Here is a 22,382-nt window from a genome sequence, read left to right as displayed (position 1 = left end):
AAATGTTGGGCTCTTTCCCCTGGCTGGAGCAACTCCCAATGGGATGCAGTAATTTTATCAGCCACAGAGTGGGACTCAATGGCCATGAGCAGAAAATGACTCGCTGGAGGAAGGATGGATTGTGAAAAGATAAAGAACAATGCCCTGCCTGGTTTCAATGGATGGCCCATTAGCAGAATATCTCCCATGGAGATAAGGATCACTGCCCCCATCCTCAACAGATGGTGATAGAACAGATACCTTTTATCACACTCTGTATTGTAACGTGCAACTTATAATCGTGAAATTACTGTAACGAGCTCTCCTGTCTGTGTGCTGCCTGTCAGGGAGGAGCTGGGGAGCGTGGCTGGAGGTCAGTGAGACAGGACTCAGAATTGATGGCTGCACCAGGCAGCCTGGACCAGAATTTATTTCCTTTGCTGGCAAGCACTAACTGCTCCTTCTGCAGAAGAAAATAGTCAGTAATGGAAATCCTGCCACCACCTTAATTATAACATCTCTAGCTTGGTGCCAGATTAATGAGTAGCTGTGGAATAACATTTTTTAAGTTTGACTAATGATGATGTAGGTAATGGCTGGAGCATGCAGGCATCTGCACCCAGAAATGCTCTGGGTTTGGACAAATTTGTCCTATTATGTCTGAAAATATGACAGAAAAGATAACAAAATTGTGACTTGGGAATTGGGAAACTGATTTAAGGGACTTTATTTCCTTATGATGATCAGATATGGGAAACCACCAACACTTAAAGGAGAATATTTTTAACAAAAATGCTAAGCATCATATCTTTCCAAAAAAATGCAAATGGACGATTTAGGGCACCAATAACCATAAATAAATGTTCTGTATTTCTGTGCAAACAGTGAAATAAGGAGGAAGATTCTGACACAATATTGTAATTCTATTTCACTTTTTTCTTTTTCAGCAGCATCAGCTTCAACCAAAAAAAATGAAAATCGAATAGGAAAAAAGACTTCTGCATGAAATGAAGATACACATACATCTCTGAAGTAAAAACCACAGAAAAATGACATTAAAAATCTTGTCCATGTTCAAGGGACAAGTCCAGCAAAACTAAGGAAGATTAACTGCTCCAAATACATCTATGGTCAACAACCAGGAAAGCAAATAAACAAATACTTCCAGCTCATCTCTATGCATCATAAAGCAAATAAAATTAGTTTTTTGTTCACTGTGTTGTGCAAAAAGTAATTTTATCAGAGTCATTGTGATAAAGTCAGGCTGCTTCTCAATCACTGCACAAACAACTTTTTCCTCAAAGGTTGTCTTCCAAGGACATTTAAAATACAAATATATGCTCATGAAGTTTATGCCTTTCATACCTAGCATGTTTACTTCAAATGTGTGCTGGGATACTAAATCTACCAATATTGTTGATATTGTTCTAGTTTATACATTTTATTAAAACTAAAGCTGCAGGAATTCTCACTGGCATAAGGGAAATTACACCTTTTATGACTACCTACTGGCAGGATTAAAAGACATCTTGTAAAACAACCAATAAAGCTACAAATAGGAATTTTGTGTATTAGTCCACAATTTCATAAATAGAATGGAAGAGTGGATGTGAAGGGGATATTTACATCTTTCCAATAAAGCCAGAATGCCAGAAGTACAGGTACTCTGACAGTGCTTTAAAAACTTCAATTACAAGTTTTGCTAGTGACAGATTCCTTATGAACTTGTTCCACGTTAAGGAAGATGCAAAGTTTTGCCTTTTCTCCATAAATACCATTTTCAAATGTTTGGTTTATTCTCCATGAAGATACATTTCATACTTATAAAGTCCACACCTTACCCTGACCAGCTTTAAGTGCTTTTTTAGGTCCACTACGCAGCTTAAACAGTTGCCACATTTTCAAAAGAAATGCAATGGTAGATGCAGAAATACAGGAGTAATTTTCAAGATGAAAGCTATGCTGCTAGAAATGAGTTGGCATACATAGATATATGGGACTGGAGACAAGTAAGATTGATAGATCTATATTAAACTTTTGCATTTTGACAGTAGGATAAAAATATGCCAAATGATTTGGAGATCACAAGAAAAATGTATTTGCAACAGAAGCTTGCAATAAAAACTTCTGAGAAAAAATCCTACCAAGCAAGGATGTCTGGGAAAATTTTCAATTATAAAGTTGAGGAGGGGAAAAAGAAATTTAAAAAGATGGAAGTGATCTACTGACTTCAGCACAGGCAATTAATTAACAAAAAACATTATTTTCACCAAATTCAAGCTTCACTTTCCAAAGGATATATAGTCCTATGGCAAATATTTTTTAACCAAAGTTGTTTCTGTGTTAACAATAGATGTTCTCGAATACCTGAATGTTACCTCTGTATTTTACACTAACAGCTGTTTAGGACAATGCAGCTGGAAAGTCAGAGCATGCACATGGGATAGAAGAGCTGCTGGACTCTGCACCTGACATGGAATAAAGCTCAGCACTCCCCAAGGGTTCTGCCCAGATTATTTATTTTCTGTTCTGCTCTCAGCTGAGGGCCTGTGGACCAGCCCACAGGATAAAGAGCACTCTGCTTTCTGCACAAACAGATCTGTGTTACCCTACTTCCTCACAAGCAAACAGCAATGCATTGCTTCTCACATTGGCAATAAAAAAAACCTCCTGGGAACAGAATAACCTGGTCTGACACCCCAGGCCACTCTTCTGCATCCCCTATTCTGATCCTGCTGAGGTGAGCCCAGGTGCACACACCACCACTGCAGCACTCCCTCCAGAACTATAAAATTGTTCTTATAGTTTATTTTGTTTGAATTATTAAACTGTTCTTACCACCCATGAGTTTTTACTTCTCCCACACCCAATTCTGCTCCCTAGTAGGTGTGGAAATTGGGGTGGACAGGGAGCCGGCTTCACCTGCAGATGCAGAGAGCTTCAGCTTCAAACCCTGGGAGACACCTAGCTAGGAGCCAGGACATCTTTTGATGTCGTGGTGAGAGAACAGAGAGAAGAGTTGTCTCATGGGAACTGACATGTTAACCAGTTTGTTACAAATGGGGTGTTGTTCTTGGTTTTGATGTATGGTTGGCTAATTGCCAGCTACATCTATGGTTCTGTTCCTTATCCTCGTTATTGACTGGATCCTGCACCCTCCATCCCATCTATACCTCTGTGCTGTCTGGGTTTCCAGGTCTGTGGAGGTTGTCCCTTGTACCACACAGTTTTTACATGCGATATTTTCACATTAAAAGCTCTTTGTGTTTTGGTAACTCCATCATTCCTGTCTCTCTGTATTTCACCATGGACTCCCTGGCTGGCCTGGTCCTGTCGTGGCTGCCCTCAGCAGCCCCAAGTGGGGTGACAGGAAGGAAAAGAGAAGTGAGTGGCTGCACAGAATGTGTCATCTGGGCTTACTCCACAATAACATCAATTCCTGATTTTTTTTAAGTAAGAGGTCACTATCTGTATTTTTTTTCTGGGTGGATGGATGGCACAGACCTAGCCAGATAGAACAAAGACCTAATAAATATGTAAGGTGACATTGTGCAGTTACAACAAACACTCCTAACTATAATACTGAAATGATCAGTGTGATACCATGGAGGTTTGAGAACATCACAGGTTTACTCTAATGAGACAAAAATGGAGCAGCACACATTTATGGTAGCTAGAGACTGGCTCAGCTGGTATGAAATGAATCTCTCACCCATGCTGTGCTCACCTGCAGGAGCTGCAGCTCCCTCCTGTCAGATGGGCACTGGCAGTGCCAGAGAAGTCCCAGCATATTACAGGTTCCCACTTCCAAGGTTTGCACACACCTTATCCTTCTGCTCTCTGCTTCTACATCCTATCATGCTGCCAATGTTTCTTCTCCCTCAAGCCCAAGTTCAGTGGGAGAGGTTTAACTTCCATGAAAACACTTCTAATACAGTATCACACAAACTGCAAGGGTATATTTGATCACCACTAATGACTGGTTTTGCTACAGAACAGACAAAACAGTAAGTTAAAAATCACTCAGGTTTAACAACAAATATCCCCACAACCTTTAAAGTCCAAAAATTCATCAAGTGGGGATTTCAAAGCACGGGCAGTAATCCCACAGTGTCTCAGGGAAATGTGATACACCTTTTTTCTCTCATGCACACAAAGTGAGAGCTCTGCCAGAGCATTTTTGTGACAGCTGAAGCTGGTGAATCCTTGGGGTAACACCCAGCCCAAGTGAAACTGAGCGTCACAAGCTTTGACCTTCAGCAATGTCTCTTCTCTAATCAAGAAAGCCTGATGCTGGGAAGTGGAAAGAATTGTTTTGTTTGCAAGAAAAAGACAATTCTGGCTGTCTCTCCTGGAAGAAGAATATTTTCACACATATCTACATCTGACAAAATAAGCTGAACAAAGAGCAGTGTTTGTAAGATAATTGAAATTTATGGTTACAAGCAGAGACAGAAAAAGGTTAAAGACATAATTTTAAAAATACATTGTACTTCACATACAAAACGAAGTGTGACACCCTGTCATCTGTTCAGAGCAATCTCTGTCTCCTCCCAGACTGAGCAAACAACCAAACCTTGTAAATGTATTGCTGCTGAAAAACTACAGCAACACAGGATTTCCACCAGTGAGCCACAATCTGCTCCGTGGTGACCCACTTTCAAATCACTTTGGGATATGCAGCAAAGGATTTTAGTTATAGATTGCTAAAAAATGAAAAAAGAAAGGTTAAATGAAAATTTGAGCCCTCCTTTTGTTTGTGCAAAGCAGTCATTACCCAGCTGAAGAGACAAATAAATGATCAAGCACCAGTTACAAGTTCACTTATAACCAATGGAAAAGGTCTAAGGTTGGAAGCTTTAGTGTTGGCTCCCCTCAAAACTCAGGAAAATGGCTTTTAAAATGTTGCACAATTACTATGACTTTGTGTATTCAGCCAAGGCTGGAATTCACCAGATGAAGGGAGAGCTGTCCAGGCCTTCCCACAGGTGAGAGCTGGAAGGGATCTTCACAGCTTACAGAGAATCATTTCAACAATCAGCATTTAAATCAGCAACCGCTGACAAGAGCCCAGCAATCAGGTGCCAAGACTGAGAACTCCTCCTCATGATCTTTCTCCCCTTTCTTCTCCCTTGTCTCACAGTATCACAACAAACAGGGAGAAAGTGCCCTTCACCTGAAGTAAGAATAACTTGGTTAACATCAGAAGAAAAACAGGATTAGAAGAGATACAAAACTACCTAAAAGTACAAGCTAAGCTGTGGCAAAAATACTCAATTAACATTAAAAACAATGCACGTGTTAAGAGTGAGATAAATTATCAGCCACTTCTTCCATTTCAAATCTGTATTTGCATATGTAAACAGTGCAGCACTTCAGATTTATCTGAAATAAAATGAGAAAATGGGCAGTTTTCCTCTAGAGGGGCAGATGTTTAAGTTGTTCTTGTGATTTTTTTCACAGATGTTCCCCTCCTAGTATATTTTAAATGGGATTTCTCTCTCAGTTCTGAAAATCCATGTTCTCATGACAAAATGCAGGCAGCTGCTATAGGCTGCGTGCACATTTGGTGATACCTGCACGGGAGGAAAGGACTTTGCTCCACAGCAGGCTCCCAGTGGGATGTGCCCACCTTGGCTGCTACAGCTTTTCTGTGGTAGCCAAGGACATGGCTAATTCATCTTCTCCATGAAGAGTGAAAATTGTGGGGTTTATTACAAATATTACAAAATACCACGAGGTCTCAGAGCACAGGGTCTCCTTGTTCTGAGCATTGCAGTCCTCAGCAAGGAGCTTCCACCTGCCTCAGGAGCTTCCAGGATGAAAAGATAAGGCTAAAAGCTGGCAGTGTTCCCACACTGGCACAGGGAGGAAACAACACAATCTTGGAGTTTTCAGATTTATAACAGACATGCTTAATGCCAATATCAGAGCCATTGCTAATTAGCAACACACAGCCCTTCCTTACTGCCCTTGCACCCTAAAAAAGAAAAGAAAATGACATTTTGAAACATGATAGAGCAGAAGGGGTAGAACAGCCTTCTCCCTTAAAGTCCAGAATCAAGGACAGGAGATAGAGGGAGAATATGGAAAACTGTCCAAACCTTCTAAAAATGTAAATAAATGAAAAATGTTAAAGGGCAGCCTTGTATGTTTTTCTTAAATCAGCTTTTTCACAGACTGGGGGCAAGGTCAGTGGGAAACCACACTGATCCAGGTTCAGTTTATCCTGCAGGGCACCTGTCACTCACTCAGTCTTCCTGAAACCACAGACATTGCCCTGCCAGGCAGGTTAAAAACAGAGTGAAACTAAGCAGTGAGAGCATCCTAAGCAACACAAACTACACTGCAGAATATCTGCTTCACAGCAGTGTTAGGGGCTGATTGACTTGCAGAGATATTAATCAGAAATGTTATTACTAAAGTTAACAGCAGGCAGTGAGCAGAGAATGGGCAGTTCCAGGGAAGGGAACCCCCAGAGTCACTTTGGGGACTTGTTTTTGCCTTAGCAGCTCCCAAGCTCCTCAGCAGACAGAACATGAGCCCAGTAAGACATCGAGACAGAGACACAGGCAGGAAAATCTCCTACAAATCCAAGAGAAATAAAAATGTGCACTTCCTTAGGGCAGGTTCAATGAGAAATGGGTGTCTGCTGTAGTGCAGTTCAGACTGTGCAGGCAGAATTAAAGCAGCCTGGCCCTGACTGTCCCACTTCATCTCCTGCAGGTGTCTGGAGCAGGGAAATGAGGGCCTGAAGGGTCACTAAAAACACATTGGGGAAATACACCTTAGAGAGTGACACCATTCCTGCCCTTGGCACCTTGGCATGAGCAAGCTTGTGCAGAGAGCAAAGGTACTTGAAGGAAGCAGAAAAAGTAAAGCAGCTTTCCTACAGCCCAGGCTCTTACCTAGAAAATTCCAGGCTCCAGCACTCTGTGACCAACTCAGTATTTCACAGTCACACATCACCTTCCACACAAAACTGCAGTAAATTTGATAAATGTTTTTAAATGAGAACACGGGGACACAGAAGGGTGAAAAGTACATACAGCTTCATAATCACATTTCTCTGCTGGTTTTTTTCTCTAAACCTTCCCTCTTGCAACATCAGGAATGGCCAGGAAATTGGACACAAGGTAAAGTGGAGGGTGGAGAATTCTGGAGGGGACTCCATGAAGCACAGATTGAATGTTTCAGAATCTAGACCTGCACACCTGTAAAACCTCCTGTGAGATTATCTCAGCAGGTAAGTGTAGGCAGAGCAGCTGTACAGACCTTAGTGAGCTGAATAACCTCTGCAAGTTGTCTTGTTGACAGAAGTAGGTGGCAGGAACATGGATGCCTAAACCCTGTTAGAAAGCAGACATTTCTGTATTTTCATCATTGTGTTATCAGTTTACAAGCACACATAAGCACTTGTCAGAGCACCATCACCTTTTCTTGCCCAGCACCCTGGAGTCCTGTTGGAAGTTGAACTGGAAAACCAGTGCAGGGGGAACAGGAATGAGGTAGAGTTTTATTTCTTCTTTCTAATGCAAATAGCACAGCTCTTCTAAAGAGGTTCTCTTTTCTCAACTACCATTTAAAATCTCATTTTCAGATGAAGAAATAGAAAGGGAAGAGGTTGGACACAAGCTCTGCAAGGGCTCCTGCTTCCCAGAGCTCACCTGCAGGAGTTAACTCCCCTCCAGCTTCCTATTAGCACCTCCTTTGGCTTATAAAAATAGTGTTTTCCTTCCAAGTCTATGATCTCATTTACCCTGGGACTGAAGCTCCAGCATTAAATTTATCACATCAGAAGCTTTACTACCCTGGCAAGACCCTGACAGAGCTACAAATATCAAGCAAGAGACAATAAGTGATTACTGGAAAAGAGACCTGTATTTAGAGAGAAGCATTGCCCTGCATGAAGATTCCCCATCTGAAACACATCTCACTGCAGCTCTAAAAGCTGTTCTAAGAACCAAATTTTGTTCCTGTTTTCTTCCCCTCTGCCTAGACTGTAGCAGATGCATTGCAGTGTGGAAAGTGCCAGCTTGGAATTATTTATTTGGGGAGTGCAGTGCCCAGCCCTTGAGGACAGTCCTTCAGCATCCAGAGCTTTGACTGCACTCCCTGGCAGCAGCACCTGGAAATATTCACCAAAACAAGGGGTTTGGTAAGGAGAACATCCCTCCTCCATTTGCCTCCTCCCCTCCCAGTGTCACCAGGGATCCAGCCCCTCATCAGGATGTGAGTGATGATAATTAATGGATCTGACACAGATTCCAGGTGTGAACTCTCCAAGACACCTCGGGCACACAGGGAGGCAGTGTGGCTGCCTGGCATGACACCCATCCTGGACAAAGGTTTAAACCTCCTGCTATAAAACACCAACCCTACTGCAAACTGGAGCATTGCTCCTTTCCTCCTTCCTTCAAATGGATTTAAAAAAAAATAAAAAATAAAATTAAAAAAACAACCAACCCAAAAAAAAAAGAAAGGTGGAAATATTTTGAGGTCTATATGAAGACTTTTCCCAGCTCAGGTGTTCAGGAGCAGGACCAGCAGGGGTGGGAGGTGCTCAGGACAAGAGCCAAGGGCTCTCAGGCAGCCCTGGACCAGGGCTCATAAGCAGTCAAAGCAAAAAGATAAATACATGAGAACCCAGACTGCAGGATCTTCTTCTCTGGAGTTTAACAAAAATAATTCAGCCATAATTGGAGAAGCTGGGATTCATGGAACATTTTCCTTTCCACCAGGCAGATGAATCTATGATTTGTATTCTCCGATTTTAAATGATCTCTCACCCATCTTCAGTGGATTTGATTGATACAGCACATGAGGCCACTCAGTAAAATGATACAGTGTGGATTAAAGCATGAAAGATAATTTTCCCTGAAATGTATGTAGCTAAGGGTAAGTTATGGCTCTTTGTTTCACAGTTTATGGAACACAATTTCATTTAAAGCCTAAATCTGTCATTTCAGCATTGTTTATCAAAATGCATCCAATACCCTCTCCCCCAGAAGAATGTTGTCAAGTCAAAGGCAGAAAATCAAACCCATACACAAAGACATTATTTCAAATATTTAACCAGCTTGTGATTTGCATAAGTATTACCCACATATGATGCATTTGATGCAAGCAAAAAGTAATTCATCTGCAAGTTAAATATCCAGAGTGGCAAAAGGTGCTGTAAAATTTATGACAGGGACTGCCTGATGTATACCTAAAGATGCTATGAACTGCCTTTACCTGCTTGGATATCTGTATTTCATCACTTTGGTTTTGTCATGCAGGAGCTGAAGAATATTCCCAACAATGTTCATTTTTCATCTTCCTCCTTTATTACTTGTTTTTTGGCTCACTGTCACTCCGGGAGTAGATTTTTCCCCAAACTTATTTCCCGCCAAATTACTATGTGCAACATAATTAAAACCACTCCATTTTGGATTTTATTCCTGTTTGGTTGCCTTTTTTTTTTTTTTTTCATTACAGAAACATGAGGTTGGTTGGTTCAAAAACAACCTTGCAAACAATCCTGGCACTTCCCTTCCTCCCAGTAAAACTGCATCACCCCTTTAAGTAAATGTTTACAAACTGAATAGGCTAAAGTGAATTTGGGAGAAATTCCAGAAAGAAAAGAATAGTCATAAGAAAACACATGGAAGGAGGAAAAAGAGATGACAAAGGTAAAACAAAATTCAAGCTATTCTATGCCTATATTTTAATTTTTTCTTGTGTAAAATTTTCAGTGCAAATTAAGGCATCTTTCTGGAGAGCAATAAGTTTATTCAATCTCTTCAGCCCTGCTAGCACTGACAGGCCAAGTCTGTCCTCTGTTATCCCTTGGATCCTTGGCTCCTTCAGAATTACTGCTGTGTTCAGCCTGGAGCTGTTCCACTAAAACACACCCAGGTCACAGATTAAGGAGGATTGAAGTCACTCAGGCTTTGATCCTTCCTAAGAGCAGCCCCAGGGGATGCCTTGGCTGTGTCAGGATGTTTCCATGGCTGCTGGATTTGTTTGGCAGAATCACACCTGCAGGGCTATGAGAACATGTGGTGCCATCACAGATAATCACAGGGTACAGGTACATGCAACACCACAATGACAATATCTTACCAAAGATGTGGTGCTGTGATCTGATCCTGTCCTGCCAACCACAAAAAAAAAAAAAAAAAAAAAAAGAATCTCTCACTGGATCCATCACCTCCATTCATTGGACAGCAGCTAAGGGAGCAGGATCCAGCAGCCTTTCCCTCCTTGGGAAAATCTGTGCTTTCACAACCCAGCTACACTCCCAAATGTAACAGATTCGGTTAAAGCATATTCAAACACACTCACCTTAACACATTTTCATTGTCACTTAAAACACTCATGTCTCCAAGCTCAAGAGCTAAACATGGAAAATGCCATGAAGCCATTAAGTTCTCATGCAGAAGCAGCATTCAGGATCTAATGGGATAGAGGACAGATGCTGTAAAGTGCAAAGCACAGTTCAGTGCACTCATTGTTAAGGCTCACAGAGATTCAAGGAGGGTACAGTACATTCTTGAAACGCATTGTTCAGCTGCCAGCCTTGGGGAAATGGCAGGGAAAGGCTCCCAGGAACTCAGTCACCAGTCAGTGTATCTTCCTCTGCTTCAGCACCGTGGCTCTTTCCCCTTTCTATAAAGAACATGCAATTCCCTCACTAAAGCATGAAAAGGCTGAAGAAACCTCACATGGAGCCACAATAAATACACTGCCTTTGCAAGACATTTTTGAGAGAGAAAAAAAAAAAAAAAAGAAAATAAATACTGTGATTAGTCTATTTGCAGACTCTCTTGCCCTACAAAGCAGCCTGCAGGGCAGTCAGCCAGCCAAGGTATTTAGGCAAGGTATACCAGAAAACAGGATTTTTTCTTCTGACATAATTCATCAATGGAAAAAAATTCATGTTATTACCAAGCATAAAACCCTGCATGAAGCTATAAAAGCAGAGCTTTTGTTCTGCTGCACAGGAGGAGAATCAGGGTTGCTTATTACCCTGTGAGAAATGCCTACAGGAATCCTGCAGAAGGTTTTGTTAACAATACACTACTTTAACTATCAGCAGAGGGACTTCATTTAAATTTCCACTTAATAGGTTTGTCAGATTTTATAATCAGCTTAAAAAAATCATTAATGGCCATAGCTCATTCAGCTACTTAAACATGACAGAAAGGTTTCCCTTATAATAGTTTAATAGGAATACATAAACAATTAAATCTAAGTCACGCCAAAATTGAAGCAAGGTAAGGGATGCACAGATTTTCACCCTTCTGCCCAATGTTTATTGATGGAAACATCACAAGGGATTCCTTTCTATGGACAAAAAAAAAAGGCAGCCATACTTCCAGACATTGCTTATTTTTGGTGTGGAGCCACACGAGTTTGGAGTCTGAAGGGTTGGATGACATTTGACAGTCCCTACCCCATCATTTCAGCTAAATCTCACCTGCAGCCCTGCTGAATCCCCAGCAGCAGGCAGGAGGGGTGGGATCACTGAGCTGCCCAGAAACACAAAATCTCTGCAAAGCCCCGGAGGAAATGTCTGTGGGATGAGCTCCTCCAAGGCAACCCAGTCCTGCAATGGAACCACAACCTCCCTCACAGCTTGAGCACCATCAAGGCATCTCCAGTCCTCTATATGCTAATTTAAAATTGTTATTTTAAACTCAAAACTTTTCTCCTTCCTTCAAATATGTAAAAAAAAAAAAAAAAGTAAGCATTTTGGGGTCTATATAAAGACTCTGAGAAAGTAATTTTTTAGAGCTGGAAAAGTATTATGAATGCTTTTGATTCCTGACCATTTCAAATATCAGATTAGTCCTACCCACTGAAATAATCAATGCAGTGCTAAAAAGAAAAAAAGAAAAGAAAACCCAGTTCTGCATTTTTTCATCCTCAACACATGCCAAAGGTTCAGGTCCAAGCTACCTTGCACAAAGACTAACACTGTTCAGCAGGAGATTCCACACATATTTGGCCCAAAATCCCTGCTCTATTTCACATACTACACCATACAATTATACATCTGCATGGCAAGCATCAATCCATAAAATCTTTATTATCTGTCACACAGGATCCTTTGATGCTCAAGCAAAGCCATTTACCTTTTCTTCTTACAACAGCAGGCTGTGTTTGCCAGCATGAGCATCCACATCACACCTGACAGTAAATGGGAGCCACTCCTGGGAAATCCAATGATCTAATTGAAACAAGCAGGCTGTCTTGAAAAGCATTTATTATTCATTGTGGCTCCATTAATACTGTATGGCACAGAAGTGATCACATTGAAAAGGTTACTGTCAGAGGAGGAAGGAATCTCTTTGTCAGTACAGGAAGGTCAACATCTAAGAGTAGGGCTGAGCAGACAGTCATTCATACACAGCATGGTGAAAAATGACAGAGCTGGAGACAGAGCCACCACCAGAGCCTCACTTTGAATTATTCAGCAATCCTTTTGTTCTTCTCCATGGAACCTGACAATAGTTTGCATATTTTTAAATTGCCCTGATAAGGCCATGAGAAATGTTCTCCTGATAAAAGTGCAGAATACAAATTGGTGCTGGATTTACTTAACTGCCCACAATAGATCATCTTGGCATACTTTTCCCCTTAAGCAACCAAATGGAGGGGAAAAAAGCAAGCAGTGTTTCACTTCCAAGTGTGTGTCAGACAAATGTTTCTGTTCAAGATAAAACATGAAACATAAGTAAGAAAAGGACAACCCTAGCAGGAAATCTTTTACATATGTGAAAATGCATGTAAAAAACCCCCAATTTCTTACATTAATTCTTAGAATATTAAGAGATGACAACACCCACTAACAAATAGTGTATTAAACTGTTTAAGATGGGGAGATAATCTGGAAGGAGGGTAACCATACCTTCCTTCCCCAAATCCCATCTGGATCCAAACAAATTTTGAGGTCTCTACTCAAAATTATTCCTTCCTGACTGGGCATAATAGAGGATGTGAAGGACCCTTCCTGGAAGCATTCCAGCTCACACTCCTTTCCAGCAGCCAGGATTTCTGCAGGAGGAAGCCAACCCAGCTTGAAGGGGGTGGGTTTTCAGCATGATGATGCTCCTTCCCTCTGTCCCTGGCCTCTCTCCCTGTTCCAGTTTCCCAAAGCTGCCCTCAGGTGAGCAGGCTGCATCCCCTGCAAGAACTGCACATGGCAGATCCAAGCTGGGAGTTCACTGATTTCACCCTTACCAAATCTGTGAAATGCTGTCGGTGGTGCATGCACTCTAATTCCCAGGAAAGACCAATTTCCCTGGATTAACCTGTGAAAGCAGGGAGGGGAGGGAGGGGAAGCCTAACATCTTTGAAAGGGATAACACCTGATCGACTAACTTTCTGAGAATTAATTAAAATGTTACCAGTTCTCTAATTGAAAAATGTTGAACATATTCCCTAGAACCTTCCATTATTTTTTCCATTACATTAATCATTAAAGGATACCTACTACAGATTACCCCTTTCAAACACAATCTTCCTGATAAAGAAAGTCAGGAATGCTGGCAAGGTCAAATGCCCAGCTAAGCCCCAATGAGAGCAGGCAAGCAGTGATTAGAGTGCTTGGTAAGGTTTAGAAAATGTCAAACTGATAAATGATGGCTTGCCAGATTTAAGGCAGAGCACATGCAGTGCAGTACACAAGTCAATACCTTCCCATGAATTATGTATTTTCCTTGTGAGGTGGTCCACATGCAGCCTGGCAGTTCTCTCCCACCTCTCAGGAATTAACTTAAGCAAACAAGTTTTAGCTAGGATCTATTTATACAAAACACAGAAGGAAGGGGGCTTATCTTCTTTAGGTGATTGATATTCCATAACACCTCAATCCTCTCCCTTTTCATTTTTTTGGTGAGTTACAAAGATTTTTACTCCTTGTTATTAATAGTGGCTTTAAATATACACATAACATCAGTGTACTTCTATTCCTCAGATGCATAGAATCCATCACAACATGAATTCATAATCACCAGAACTGTTTGTCACAAGCATAAGTTATTTCTGTGGATGGTGCAGCACAGGAGTTGCCTGTGATTTGTCTCTTAATTGATACCTTTGGAGATCAGGGAGAGGGGAAGAGCTCTGAAGTGTGTTCCATCACACCCAGGAGACAGCTGGCATCACTCACATCTCTCTCCTGTTTTCTACCTGCTCCATCATTTTGTCTAATCAATAAGAATGGTCACAGTCTGGTAGCACTATAGGTAGGAGGCATTTCACTCACCCTGATGTAGAGGAGTCACCACAGAGACACAACAAGTCTACAGCCACAATTTAGGGCAGGCAGCACATGGGAGGGGTGCAGGTGTAGAGATGTAGCCAGTATGGCATGGAAAATGAGACCTAAGGGAGGAGCACTGGGGGATTGAAGCCCTGGAGGAACCAGAGATTTATGTCACTCTTACCCCCTTACAATGAAAATTAGGCAAAATGAGAAGGCGCCTGCTGCAAAATAACATTTAACATTAATATTTTCCTGAGGCAGAGCTTTTTGGAGAAAGCAATAATTAATACCATCCTATGCACAAAGGCAAATGAGGAGCACAGGGCTCAGAGCCTGGTGGCAAACAGGGGCTGTTCAGGGCAGAGCCTCAGAGCTCCTGCATGGCCCAGCTAACCAGGAGCTTCAGCATCTTGTTACAGCACAGCCTTATTATTCTTTATCTGGCATTCCCTGCTTGGATGAACATAGCCAGGCTATGTCTTCCAAGCAAATCATTGCCCATCTTTGTTTTGTAATAATCCTTACCCACAGAGAGATTATTTCAATGAGTCAGAAATTAAAAAACAGAAAGAAGTGACAAGCCGTGTTTGCTAATGGCACATCTCCAGTCACAATAGGGATTCAACCCTTGCTGGTACCTGCAGCTGTTAAACCATATCTGCTAAAGAAAACCACAGCTAAAAAGTGGGAAACCAGATTAAGATTCATATTGACTAAACAAGTTACACTACCTGTAAGTTCTCTCAAAAATGGGTAAGATTTCTGCTACAAGGTGCACAGGAATGGAAAACACTTCCACAACAAACACGCCAGTTTGGAGTTACAAAAAAACAAAATGCAGATACACATCTTTACATCACCAGATTGACCCACTGACAGCCTGCCTGTCTGGATTGGGCATCTGCTTTGATTTAGCAGTTTGGCCCCTCTAAACGCAAGGCTGCAGCCATGGAAGGGTTTAACCAGAACAGGAGTCAGTGCAAACAGCAGCCTAGGGACCCCAGCCTGTGTGGTGGGGAAGGAAAATCAGCACCAGCAACTTGATTGCCATGAGCAGTTCCAAAGAGCTCAGGTTGTCAGTTCACTACCACTCCAAAATAAAACATCAAATATTCTATTTCAAGGAACTGTGGATGCAACCTCATAGAACCAATGTTAATTCAATGACAAAAAAAAAAAACGACAACCCAAAACAAAAAAACCCCTACCAACCCCATAGTTACTTGTTTCCTTTCCAAACTTTAAGGAAATTGTCTTCCAGCTGTGCTTTGGGTACTGAATATGCTTGTTCAGCAATGGTTTAATGGGGAAACCTGTACAAGCTTTTGCTGTGATTATGGTGGCTCATAAAGGTTTTCAGTCACTGGTGGAATTTATGGTCCCTGCACATGTCACATAATATATGGCTTGTCTTACACACACAAAGCACACACCATAACTGCAAACACTTGCCCATGGGACAGACTGCTTTATGGCTTAATATGCTTATGGTTGTAATAAAATTTATTTTAGGAGAAAGCAGTAAAACAAAATTTAGGGAGTAGAATAATGGGATAATTATGCTCTAAAACCAAATGGGTTTTCTTTATGTCACCGTTTCATAGAGTCAAAACAATTTATTATAGCAATACCCCAATAACCTCATTACCTATTGGTCAGTTGCCACTTCCATTATAAATTCTGCTTTTCAAGAACCTTCATAGAGTTCAGCAATTCTAGCTTGTATTAAACTAAAACTTGCCATATCAACAAGTTATCAGCACAAATGCAGTTCTCCATACCTCAAGTGGCTAAAATCCATTTTTAGGATCAGGATAAATTTGGGGAAAGGGAGTCAGGGTGAAAGGTTTGCTTCCAGGAACAGAAATGAACAATAAGATAATATCAGCTATAGAAATATCACAGCCTTTTCAAGGTTCTCTGTGCTGCTGGCATTGCAGGGACATGGAACAGATCCTTGGGCTGGTTAGAGTAAAGCCTGTGGAGCCAGAAGTAGGGGCAGTGGGGAAGAGAAGAAGCTCTGTTATTTGTGTACTAGGAACAATACTGTACCATGTATTTTACAGCTTAGACAGGGAGATCATGCCCTGAATTTCCTATACATGCAAAATTTTTATTCACTAGAAGCTGAGGAATTGAGAGCAGTTTAAGTGATAGAGGAGGCAAGTGAAGCAGAAAAAAAAATACTTAAAAGCACCAATAGGCTCTCAGCTCTATCTCAATCTGCATATAAACAGTAATCTCATAAAAATTAATAACAGACATTTTTTCAAGAGAAAGTTCTGAGCATTCTGTAACACTTAGCATGCAAATGAGACCGTAGTAACACATGCATTCAGGCTGAACATTTGATAAGTTCCAAGTTTCTGAAATGAGTCCTACAGAAACAGATACTGTCATTTCTCCAATTGTTCCTCACTCCTGCTTCCTTTAGGAGCAGCCGGAGGTGCAAAGTTGGCTCTGGGATGCTCCCTCAGCACAATCCTTCCCTTTGCTCTCCTCATTTGGGCAGAAGCAGCCAGGCCCAGGGGTGGTAAAATCAGCCTTGGGATGGCAAAATCCAAACTGCCCAGAGTGCTGGGAAGCCCCTGCTGCAGGGGAAGATGCTGCTGGGGATTCAGCAGGGCCAGCCAGGTCCAGCCACCAACTGAGCTGCACATCTGAGAGCCAGAAGCAATCCCACAGCAGGGAGAAAACCCCTTCCCAGGATCCAGCAACAAAGAAGAGATCTCAGGCAAGAAGAATCTTCATGATTCCTTTTTAGCAAAACAATTTGCAAGTCTATTCCACATATTATCTGTAACCTTGTGCATGCTGGTTTTGTGTCTGGCACTCAGCACCTCCATTATTAATCAGAAATCAGTAGCCCTGTCCTATTCTACAGGGAACAATGGTACCACAATTTCCTTCCCCATGCTCTGGCAAGTCCACCCAGTCTAAACTTCCAGATTAATTCTGAAGCTTTCCAATTTACCACTTCTTCACATCAAATATAGATTAGTTTCTTTAATTGCCCTGTATAAATTCATAGCTGAAGTGTTTTGACTTGCCCAGAACAAATTGTCTGTCAGGATGATGTTTTGCAGCCAAGCAGATAACTTAATTGGATATTTAACTTAACTGCAGGCTTTGTTTCTTCATATTTCAAGTCTTATTCCTTAGTGTTCACTGAATTATGCATTCTGAACACACCTCTACATTGTCTGACTTTGGGTGAGTCTTCTGTTATTCTTTGAAAATAAACATGTTTCACTGTTACCTTCTAGCTCCCTGCCATTCCTACATGATTTTCCATATTCCAAAAAACCTATGACAGGCGAGTCCCTTCAGGACATGAGACACAAAGCAACTCTGCTGTTCCCAGTTACCATTTGAAGAATTACAATCTAGAAATATTTGTTTGCAGATGAGAAGAGTCTCAGGCAGTGAAGCAGGCCACATCTGGACAGAGCAGATTTGCAGAGCTCTAGCAAGTGCAGGTTAACTCAGCTGACAGAACAGGATACTACCCAAAACTCCTACCCCTTCTATGATTCCAGACTTCCTATGTCAAGAATGTTGAATTATAGCCACAAGCTCCCCTCTAGAGCTCAGTGAGTGCATCAGCTCTGCCCCCTCTGCACCAGAGTCAGAACCACTGCACCCCACACACAGGAACCCAGGGAAAACAGGGGAAGCCAAAATTTCACCAGGAAAAGCAAATTGTCATTTCAGATCCCAGCCTCCTTTTCCTTTTGCTGCTCTCAGGGTCAAGAGGGAGCAATTTCCTGGCAAATTATTAATTACTCAAAGTCCATACAACACCTTACCAACCCAGGCTGCCAAACTCAGACTCAATGTTAAAATCAAAGGAGGAACCTCTGCAATGTCCTTACTCTCACCAGATCCTTAATATTCTCCTGGTGAAGTTTTTCATGGTTTTGTGTAATGGTAAGTGCATAAGAGAAAACAGAACATACACTAAAAATTTATACCCCATAGCATATGGCAAATTGGATCAAGAGCTTAGTAAAGTGAATAAATTACATAGATTGGAATGCTTCTGATTTATCAATGCAGTCTTTGGGCATCTGTTCTCTTTCAAAGCTGCACAACTTTTGCTGATAATGGTCTCCTCTCCTCCTGCTTAGCACAGTGTCTGATTCCATTCTCTAGCTGATTGGATGTTTGATAATAATTTTTCAACATCACTTACTCAGGCATTATTGATTTTCAATTGCATCTAATTGCATGACACTCAGAACCTGCATGTAAGAAGCTTTATATTCTGTGAGATGAGAACAAAATAATAATGTTGAAAGTCCAGCAAGAGTTAGAAAACCCACTTCCATAAGTCTTACATGCACTTGTAAGTACATCATACTTTTAGTGCTCCAAGTAAAGCAAAGCAGCTCACAAAGGTTCTCAGAATGACATCTTAGATCTCACACCTGGATTTACAGTCAAAGCAACACTGGTTCTGCCTAGGACAGAAATCCATCCAGGAGTTGAAAGCCATTTGCTGTGCTGATTTTTTCATTTCTATACCTTATTAGTAATGACAGGATAACCTTCATGACTATTTCATAATTTGCTTTTAAACAAGTTCTACTTCATATTTTTCTTTTGCTTCATTACATGACAGAACTTGGCCTTTTTGAAGAATTGCAATGCAATTTTTAATCTCTTCTTCAGGGCTGGAATACAGATTTCTGAGAATATAAATCAATGTGGAATAAAACAAATCTGCTCTACAGAACAGGGTGCACAAGATGAACTGAATGTTCAGTTTAAGTATGAAGGCAGCTCGAATGTAGCTGTAAAGCCATGTTGTATCCTGCTTTGATAAAAGGCTTGCACTGCACACACCACATCACTCAATGCCCGAGTTAGAGCAGGAGCAGCAATGGTCTTATCAGTTCAAAAGCATCTGATGAAGGGAACCAGAGTCTTTTGACTAAGTTATGATAAAAATTAATAATGAACACCTACTGAAACCAAGGCAGAGAACATTATATGGAGTAGGTGGTGAATGACACTATATATATACACACAGAGCTGAGATGTTGCTTTTCAAATAGTCAATGAATAATTAATGCTGTACTTGATGAAATGAATTTGCTTATTTTCATAATTTCCATACTGTCAAACCCTTTGCACCTACATCAAAAAAAGGGACAGGAGAAGGAGAAGAAAATGGCAATTTGTTTGAAAGCCTACTTCATTAATATTCAAGATCATCCATTTTAAAGCAGCCATTTACAAATCAAACAGTCAGTGTGTGCCATTTTGCATACCAACGATATTATAATATGAACAACATCAAATTTCAATTACAAGCACATGAAGCCAAAATCAGCTCTCAAGCAAAAGTAGGATAGATGAACAAGAATGCTGTAAATTCTTAGTGTAGGACTTGATAGAACTTTTGAGCTTCCTCTCTGCTCAAAGAAAATTATTCCTTTGTCCCACAGGTCAACATGAAGTATTTGGTTTCCCCAAATGGATCTGATTCTTTTCCACTTTACACAATTTTCATATTAAAAGAAAGGAAGCAAAGTAACAGAAAATAAGCTCAGCAGCCTGGCAAATGTTTTTGTTCACGTTCACCCACGTACCCTTCGTAGATTTTACCCTACTGACTTTAGCAGTAACGTGAGATTACTTAAAAATATTTATAACACCAATTTCTATAAAATCCTAACATTAAATATTGGACACAAATGCACAGATAAAATCTTCTTGTAGGTAGACATTCAGGAATAAGTGTCCTGAATTCAGAAACTTTTGCATTTCTTTTAGTATACACACTTAAAACTATGTAGAAGAAAAATCTGATTCTCACTCTTGGGGGCTATTCATTATTCAGAAACTTTAGTGATGATGTTGTTCCTTATTACAATAAAGGCAGTTTGGTTTACATCAAGCTCTGCACAGAAAAGGAGAGAGGCTGTGATGGGTGCAGGGCAGCAGCTGCAGGAGAGGAAACCTCAGTGGCAGCCTGCAATCTCACTCCAAATATCTCCCAGTACACATCATGGCTTGGTGCTCAGGCTGCTCTCTCCTCTCCATCCTCTCCTTCTGCTCATCTCCACTTTTGTCCTTCAGGCCCCTCCAAGGAAAGGGCTACAGTGGAAGCCACTCTGAAATGGTCATTTCAGCATCTCTGCAGGGCATCTCAGCTTGATGTCACTGCAGCAGCTGTGATCTGGTTGCTTTGCCAGCCTGTAGGAAAGCTGATAAATGCTATTATTACATAATTTCAGCAGACTGTCTCTCAATGTGGCCACAGCAATACCCATCACAAGTGTTTTGTAGAAATATTGGGAATTAGTAAACAAAGAATCACCATAATAAATTAAGCCTAAACACTGATAGCTTTTAATTTAGTTTAACCTATTTTTCCAGCACTAATGCTATTTGTTACTGAACCAGTAAAGACAGAGAAGCTTTCTTAGATAGGAGAGTAAAACCAAAGATCTATTTAAATTCAAGTAAGAAGACAGAGTTTTGCACATTGTAAATAGAAGTGAGCTTTCCCTCCCAGCAAGGTTCTGCCAGAGTTTGGTAGGAGTTGCACATCAGCTATACTCTTCTCTGAAACTAGAAAAAAATTTATTTGAAACAATTGTAAGAAAATCATCTAGATTTCAACTGCATAACAAAAAAATCCCTGGGGCTCAAGCATGGTTACTGAAGACATTAAGCCAAAGTTTCAAAAAAAACCCACCACCACAGAAACAAAGTCACCCAGTTTACCTGGTGACATAGGGAAACTTCTTTCCTTGTGAGTTCTTCCCAAAAAGCACACAGGCAGCAGCATTACAATTACAAATAATTAATGTGCTGCAGTGGTCAGTAAACTTGTTAAGCATCAGTTGACCTTCCATCCACTCTATGCCATTACTGGAGTAAACTGGCATCAAAATGAGCAAAGGAACTTAATTCTAGTAGCAAACCAGTCACTGTTGGAAAGAAGCTTGGTGCTTCAGCTTGCAGCTTTGCCCACTTTTCCCTGCTCAGGTCTGCTTTAATGCATGCATACAAGGGAATTAGAGGAACCCATTACTCCAGAGTAAAACACATCAGTTTCTGAACCCAGGCTGCAGGAGACTCACTCAGGGCATGCACTTGAGCATCCACACAGAACATGCACACCCACAGCCAGGCAGGACAAGGCTGCAGTCAAATGAATCTGAAGAATCCGGAGGTCTGGGTACAGCAGAAAGTTTAGTGCCTAAAATGTTTCCAGAAGAGGATGGATTAAACATGCACTCTTGGTAAAGGGCAAAAGGAATGTCAGTGGCCTTTGTGGCACAAAGGTACAGCTGGGATTTGTGTTTATACAGGTACCAGCAACTGCTGAAAGGTTTGGTGTGGACAAGAGGCTTTGTAATACTAATGATGCACAAAATAATTGACTCTCAGCATTTACAGACCAGGAGCAGCAGGATAGAAATACTAGCAGGTAGATCAGAAGGCTATTAGGAGAGGGGAAAAAAAATACATTATTACAGAATACCTTCTAACCCAAACACTTCATTGCTGGCAGGAGGGAGAAGCCTGAAGCCTGGATATCATAACAAAGGACTCTGCTGTAGATGCTCAGCAAAGCCACCCACAGAGGCCACTGAACTGGAGCAAACTGATGAGCTGGAAGAGCAAAAGGGCAAAACAGTGCAGATCTGAGCCACAGAGAGCAGGCACCCAGCTGGGAAGGCTGAGGGATCAAAGGTGCAATTAAAAGTCTGCAGACAGGAATAGAAATATTGAACAGCAAAGTTACACAGCTTCAAATGTAGAAACAGCAGGTAACTCCACAGAGTGTGGGAGATGCATTAAGGTCAACTCAGGCAGGATTTCAATCAAGAGGAGCAAGGTAACACCGAGTCAGAGGCTGAGAGGGCAAGAAAATTAATCTCTGGATGCTGCAGAGGATCTAAGCTGCTGAAAGAGGAAAATTCTGGTCCAAACTGGACAAATAGAGCAGACTAGCAGGTACTGCAGACATTCTGCATCAATAGACTTGGCTAACCCTGGGTAAATATATTTGTTAGATCAACACCTGATTGCTATTACTACTTCAGAAAGAGACCAGAATGTTGTGAGAATGTTTTGTTCCCTCAAGTACTGCTGACCTGGAGAGCACATGGCCATCACTGACATA

The sequence above is a fragment of the Catharus ustulatus genome, chromosome 16 (genome assembly GCF_009819885.2).
Source record: "Catharus ustulatus isolate bCatUst1 chromosome 16, bCatUst1.pri.v2, whole genome shotgun sequence".
NCBI classification, from domain to species: domain Eukaryota; kingdom Metazoa; phylum Chordata; class Aves; order Passeriformes; family Turdidae; genus Catharus; species Catharus ustulatus.
This window is presented reverse-complemented; position numbering follows the sequence as displayed.